Source organism: Echinops telfairi, unplaced genomic scaffold (genome assembly GCF_000313985.2).
Source record: "Echinops telfairi isolate 266 unplaced genomic scaffold, ASM31398v2 ScPeMD7_31;HRSCAF=116, whole genome shotgun sequence".
Lineage (NCBI taxonomy): Eukaryota > Metazoa > Chordata > Mammalia > Afrosoricida > Tenrecidae > Echinops > Echinops telfairi.
The window spans coordinates 30274762-30281650 of NW_022103928.1; the positions used below are offsets into that span (position 1 = coordinate 30274762).

The following is a 6889-nucleotide window of genomic DNA, read 5'->3' on the forward strand; positions in this document are numbered from 1 at the left end:
AATGTATTCTGCCATGCCTCAGCATGGCCTGCAAGTGGAATGTGACCCAAAAGGTCCCTTCTCGGTGCAACTTGAAAACGCAAAGTCAGCCCTAGACTTGTTATGACTCAAATCAGTTGGAGCCTAGCCTCTCGGAAAATTAGAGAGGCTTGGGCCAATTCCTTTTAAAAGTTTTTATTTTATTGGGGGCTCTCACAGCTCTTATCACAATCCATACATATATCCGTTGTGTCCAACACATCTTTTTTTCCTACTAATTTTATTTTATTTTTAAACATACAACTGTTATCGCAATCCATACACACATCAATTGTGTAAAGCGCATTTGTACATTGTTTCTCAAAACATTTTCTCTCCATTTAAACCCCCGACATTAGGTCTTCATTTTTCCCCTCCCTCCCCGCTCCCCCCTCCCGCATGAGCCCTTGATAGTTTATAAATGGGTATTTTGTCATATCTTGCCCTGTCCGACGTCTCCCTTCATCCACTTTTCGGTTGTCTGTCCCCCAGGGAGGAGGTCACACACAGTTCCATGTAATCGGTTCCCTCTTTCCTACCCATTCGATTGGAGGTAGCTTTAAGTCTCAATTACCACCTTGCCATGACCACTTGTAAGAAAATGAACCATAATTAAAATCTTTGAACACAGGACTTGGGGGGAAGTAGATAATGCCCTATTGCCTCTGAATCTCTATTTCTTACCTGTGAGCACAGGCAAGGCTTCAGGTGTGTTAGGACATCTTGCAGGGGGGCGGGGGTGGGGGGTGGGGGTAGGGTCGGGGGAGGTGTGGGCGTAGGTGGAGTGGAAGAGTTGAGTTGTTCTCCATGGCTAGATGAGTGTGTGAAGTCTGCATCCTTCGGAAAATTGTGTCAACCTGCTCCTGGGAGGGAGAAGAGCAGCGGCCTGCGTCCTAAGCACATGCAACTCTTTGTCTGAGTGCCAGCCAGCCCTGAGAAGACCTCTTTTTACCAGTAGGATGAAAATGATGCCCCAGACAGAAGTTACTAAAAGTTACTAAATAAGTCCCGAGGGGACGCTAACTGTAGTCGCACTTCATCCTCGCGAAGCAGGACAGGGAGGAAAGGTGGCAGAGAGAGTGGAGATTCTGTGTCATTTCTCCTGCGCATGAACCAGGGAGAGCACAGCTGGGAAGAGGCGAATTCATTGCTGTGTTTCATTAATAAGGATTGTGCTGCACACACCGGTCCTCCCACCTCTGGCTGCCCCCACTGCAGGCGCTGCTCTGTCCTGGAAGATCTGCACAGAAACTTTCCATGTGCTCTGTGCCGGGTAGTGGGACAGGGGATGTCAAGCCTGTAGTGGTCCTTCTTGTTCCCCATCCTTGCTCTCCAGGTCCATCTCTAAACGCCCTCGTGAATGGTGCTGTCTGCTGAGAGGGCAATACTTAGGTACAACCAACTGGAAAGGTATGGATGAGCATGTCTGGCCCCGTGGGTAGGCTCATTGAAACAGGCTGAATCATTTCCCAGGGAGTCAGTCTTTGCCTATTTGTTCTAGGCTCCAGTCCCCGCCTTTGTGGGAATTATGTGTCCCAGATTCTCTCGCCAATTGACTTATACCTGAGCTCAGCCCATAAAAAGTGCAGGTGAGAGACAGGGTGGGAAGAAGAGAGAAGTTTAGGTATTTCTCCTTTTCTCCCTGTGTTTGGGGTTGGTGAGGGAGCTGAATGCCCTCTGTACACCCCCTACAACTACGCCCTGAGACCCCAGTGCCTACCGGGTAACCCCTGTCATAGCTCTGGTTCCCAAATGGCCCCAGCCTGGGCTCTGCAGACACACCCTCCTCCCCTTCCATTGCTTCTCTAGTTCCAGAGGCTGCAGGGCTTCCTGCTGCTCTCGCTGACCTTGAGTTCTAGCACTGTCTCCTGTTTGGCTTCCAAGAATTCCAACACCAGATCCTTGTGGGATAGCTAGCTAGATGATAGATAGATAGATAGATAGATAGATAGATAGATAGATAGATGGATGATAGATAGATCGATATAGAGATAGATAAATATAGATAGATAGATTTTTTCCATATAAATAATCGTTTATTGGGAGCGCTTACAGATAGCATAGCATTCCATGGTTCATCACATCAAGCAGTATTATACAATTGCTACCACAATCAATTGAAAAACATTTTCATTCCTCTTGTGAGAAATGTGTTCTTAAATACCATCAGTTTATTCTATTTTCCTGACTGGATCCTTGCTAATACCCAAGATAATTGTTCAGATCAAGTATGCTGTAAAAGCATAACCCAGTACACTTGGAGGATTCAAATCCTGCCCAATCTGAAGACAAGCCTTTGGCTGGCTCCTCGGCGATAACCTACCAAGCCTCCTAATCTCCCTCCTAAGAGTGTGGGAGGATTTTGCCTTCAGAATAAGTAATGAAATGCCCAGGTTGTCATTCTTAATCAACTCACTCAGTTGATTGGAAGATAATCGTGGCAAGGCCTCCCGGAAGACATCAAGACATTCGTTTAGCATTGGAGAGTCAGAATTAGCCATTACAATATCAGTTTCCATGTTAAACTCCAGATCTTTAGACTTCAGGCTTTTGCCTTTAACAAGTGATCTCAAGGGGGGAGCTTGACTCCCCCTGCAATTGAGAGCAGAGGAGGTCCCCCATAGCCAGACCAGTTATGGTGAGTAATAGCTCATCGGGCTTCTCGGTTTGCACCCAGTAAGAGAGACTTTCTTAAAAAATGAGCAGAAACCGGTGGGTTGATAAACCCTGTGTTCTGGCTGCCATGTTTCATGTAGCTGGGATGTTTTATTGCCAGCTAAGGCATAGTTATATATTTATGTTCTATCAATTTACGTGTTTTTTCTTTAAATCTTATTTAATTTATTTATTTTATTAAATCATTTTATTAGGGGCTCATTCAACTCTTACCACAATCCATACATACATCAATTGTGTAAAGCGCATTTGTACATTCATTGCCCTCATCATTCTCAAAACATTTCCTCTCCACTTAAGCCCCCGGCAATAGGTCCTCATTTTCCCCCTCTCTCCCTGCTCCCCCCTCCCTCATGAGCCCTTGATAATTTATAAATTATTGTTTTGTCTAAATTTTATTATTTTGTTGGTGATGCTAACATACACAACAAAACACACACCAATCCAGACATTTCACACGGATAGTGTAGTGGCAGTGATGATATTCTTCAACATGTACGACCAACTTGTACCTCCTTTTCTAAATTGTCCCTCCCTCATTAACATAAACTCACTTACCCCCTAAGGTTTCTACCTATCTTTCAAGTTTCCATCAAAAGTTTGATCCCATATCGACAGTTTTTTTAAATAGATAGTTCTTACAACAGCACAATGCTCAAGATCTGTCTTGAGCATTTAATATTAAGCTAAACTGTTGTTCAATTGCCACAAGACTCCAAAGGATATTTTTGATTTAAGGTCTAAGGATTATCCCAGGGCAATACTTTCGGAGTTTCTCCACCATGGCTCTAGAAAAGCCAGCATGCTCTGTGCTACAGGGTCGTGCTGAGTCAGGGTTGACTCGGTGGCAGTGGGTGTGGTTTCTCTTGTGTCATCTCGGCCGAAGGGGTCACCAGATCTTTCAGCCACAGAGATGGACAGCCTTTCTGGTCAGCAGGCCGGTGTTTAACTGTGCACCGCCACGGCTACTGATTAGATTAGAGAGGCCGAACTATACGCAGGGACCAAATCCTGCCCACTGCCTGTCTTCCTACAGCCTGTAAACCAAGAGGGGCGGTTTTGTTTGTTTTTACCTTTAAAAAAATACATTAATTGGGGCCTCTTACATCTCTTATCACAAGCCATACATTCCTCCAATGTGTCAAGCACATTTGCACATCATCATTTTCAAAGCATTCTCTTTTCACTTGAGCCCCTGATATCAGCTCCCCATTTCTTCCCCCTCCCTCCCCCACCAGCCTGCCCTTCCTCACGAACCCTTGAAAAGTTATAGATTATTTTTTTCCATATCTTACATTGTCCTCCGTCGCCCCTCACCCACTTTTCCATATTCGTCCCCTTTGGAGGGGGTTCTAGTTTGATCCGTTTTTACCTTTTTAAATGGTTAGAAAGAAATCAAACAATAATATTTGCTGACATGAAAATTATGAGATGCAAATGTCATTGTCCATAAATAAAGTTTTATTGGGGAAGTACTATGGAAAAATATCAAGGACAACAACACGCAAATCTGAAATTGGCATTACCTCACAAACACCAACACACAGAGCCATACCCCGTGGGGAAAAAATAAATAAAGTTTTATTGGAACACACACATAAAAAGAAAAGCTAAAATGCATGAGAACGAGAAATTCTGTTTAGCACCCCCTTTTGATGGGGATATTTCTGTGGAATTCTGATCAAAATGTTTGGTAATGGTAGCTGGACACCACCTAGCTACGTTCCCATGGCAAAGGAGGCAGTTACTCATGAAAGCAATTAGTGTCATATTCTCTATCCTCCGCCTATTTCTCACTCTCTTTCCTAAGTTTCTTTAGCACATAGGGACCAAGGAGTCTAGTAAATGGTGCCTTAGATGCCCAGTCAGGAACTTTCAAGACCCCCGTCAGTACACAATGCACTAATGGTTGAGCAGAAGTATCAAGCACAGCATTAAGTAAATGCAAGCATGACCCTAAACTTCCAAACTAAAGAACAAAGTCCCTTGGGAGTGTTTGGTTGTAAGTAAGCAGCCTCAGCAGGTGCACTTCTCCTCCTCCCCATTGCCGGAAACAGATGTGATGGATGCTGCCTTTAGTTATCCGAAAGTGCCGATGCGAAGGCTATACTTTCAGGGATCATTTCTATAGTTCGTTACGAGAGAAGTTCCTCTGATCCTGTAGAGCCCCGAAAACCACGAGGAGGAGGTGCAGCATTCTCTCCTGAGCGTGAAGCCTGAACAAATAAATAAATGTAATTTAATTTAAAAAATAAGAAAGTGCAGATGCACAGCCCAAATTAAGGAAGGTATTTAAGATTTTATTTTCAATGTTATAGCAATTATCTAATGACTTAGAGTTCATGGTTAAAGAGCCCTATAGAAACACATGGGAGGAAAGTGGGGGTGTCTACTCCTATAAAGAGTCACAGTCTCGGAAACTCCCGGGGCACTTGTGAGTCCTCACTTCCCTCCAAGCAAATCATGCTGGTAACAAAATGTACCTGCTGCGCCGTGTTTCTCCCTCTCCACGCCCTTCTTCACCCTAGTCCAGACCAGCATCGCCTCGGTCTGGTCCTCACTGCCTTCTCTCTTCACGCTCCCCTCGCCTCCTCCTCCTCCTCCTCCCTCAGCTCACCGAGGTGGGGGCGCTTCAGAGAAACCCATCCTGCCCTGATTGCACCAGAAGAGCAGGCCTGCACTAGCATCTCTGTGTGCTCTTCGTGTGGGGGCTGCTGACGTTCTTTCATGATAACCACTCACAGTCACTGAGCACTTACTATGCGCCAGACACTGTGCTAAGCACTTTCCATGAGCTTAACTCACTGAGTCCCCATAACACTGTTGGGCAAATCCTACTTCAGATTACTTTCACAGATAAGGGAACAGGTTTCAAACTGTTACCTCCACCATACCGTGACCTTGATGAGGGCAGAGATCTTGCCTGGCCTGTTCCTTGTTGAGCCTGGGGACCATTGGTGATCCTTGTGTCAGCAGTGGTACCTAGGATGCACTCTGCAGACATGTGCTGAAGAGGTAAAGAGTCATGCAGACTGTTGGGCGTGGAGGTGAAGGGAGAAGAAGGCATCAGGAAGGGCTCCAGGTTTCTGCGTGGTGCAACTGTGTTATGCAACGGGGTGGGGTTGTTCTCAGAGGCGTGACGCTCAGCAGACGTGCCCGTCTGGGTGGAATGGAGACTGAGCAGAGAGCTAGCTGGGTGACAGAAAAGTGGAGCTGGGATGTCTGTGATGACATGGCATTGTGTCTGGAGTTCAGGAGAAAGCTAGGGTGGTGATTCCAGACGTTACAGTCAGCGGCTCTTGGGTGCTCGGCTGAGTCTGAGGGTGGCTGAGATCACCTAGCACAGTATATAGGGCAGAACCTTAAGCAATGTCAACATCGAATGGGTAGGTGAGGGAAAAGATCCAGCAAAGCAATGAGAACCAACCAAGGGCAGGGATACAGTGTGGGGCCTAGTGGCAGTTCAGGCTGAAATATGCCTCTCTCCCTCCCCCCCTTCATCTTTTAGTCTGTAATTCCTGCACAATTTTAATTTTTACATTCAAATTTTTAATAGGCTACTTTTGAAGCAGTTTTAGGGTTATGGGACAACTGTGTGTAGAGGATAGAGTTCCCCGGTGTGCCCTCCCGTCTGCACCGCGTCCCTCCTATTGGCATCTGGCTCTCCAAACTCCCTGCCATCCAGTCGATGCTGACTCACAGTGATGCTGCAGGACAGGGTGGATCCGCCCCTTCAAGGTTCCAAGACTGTAGCTGTTTGGGGAAGTATAAAGCCCCATCTTTCTCCCAAGGAGCCTGGTGGTGGTTTCCAACTTCAGACCTTTCAATTTGCAGCCCAAAGCATAACCATTATGCCCCCAGGGTTCCTTGATGAACCAATAGTGACACATTATCAACTGAAGTCCATGATTTCACTGGTGTTCACTCTGTGGTTTGCAGAGTCCTGCGGGTTTTGGCAAATGCATAGTATCATGTGTTCATAGTACAGTCAGAGAGAGTTGTATCACTGTCTCCAAAATGCTGTCGATTTCTCTGTCTTCCCTCTGGCCTCCTAACATCCACTAATCTTTTCTTTTTCTTTTTAATCGTTTTGTTGGGGGCTCATACAACTCTTATCACCATCCATACATACATCAATTGTGTAAAGCGCATTTGTACATTCATTGCCCTCATCATTCTCAAAACATTTCCTCTC

General features: G+C 45.7%; 1 pseudogene; it reads left to right on the plus strand.

The window, feature by feature from the left end:
- The first annotated feature begins 4794 nt into the window (after positions 1-4794).
- LOC115869640 lies at positions 4795-4963 on the plus strand (annotated as a pseudogene).
- The last annotated feature ends 1926 nt before the right edge of the window (positions 4964-6889 follow it).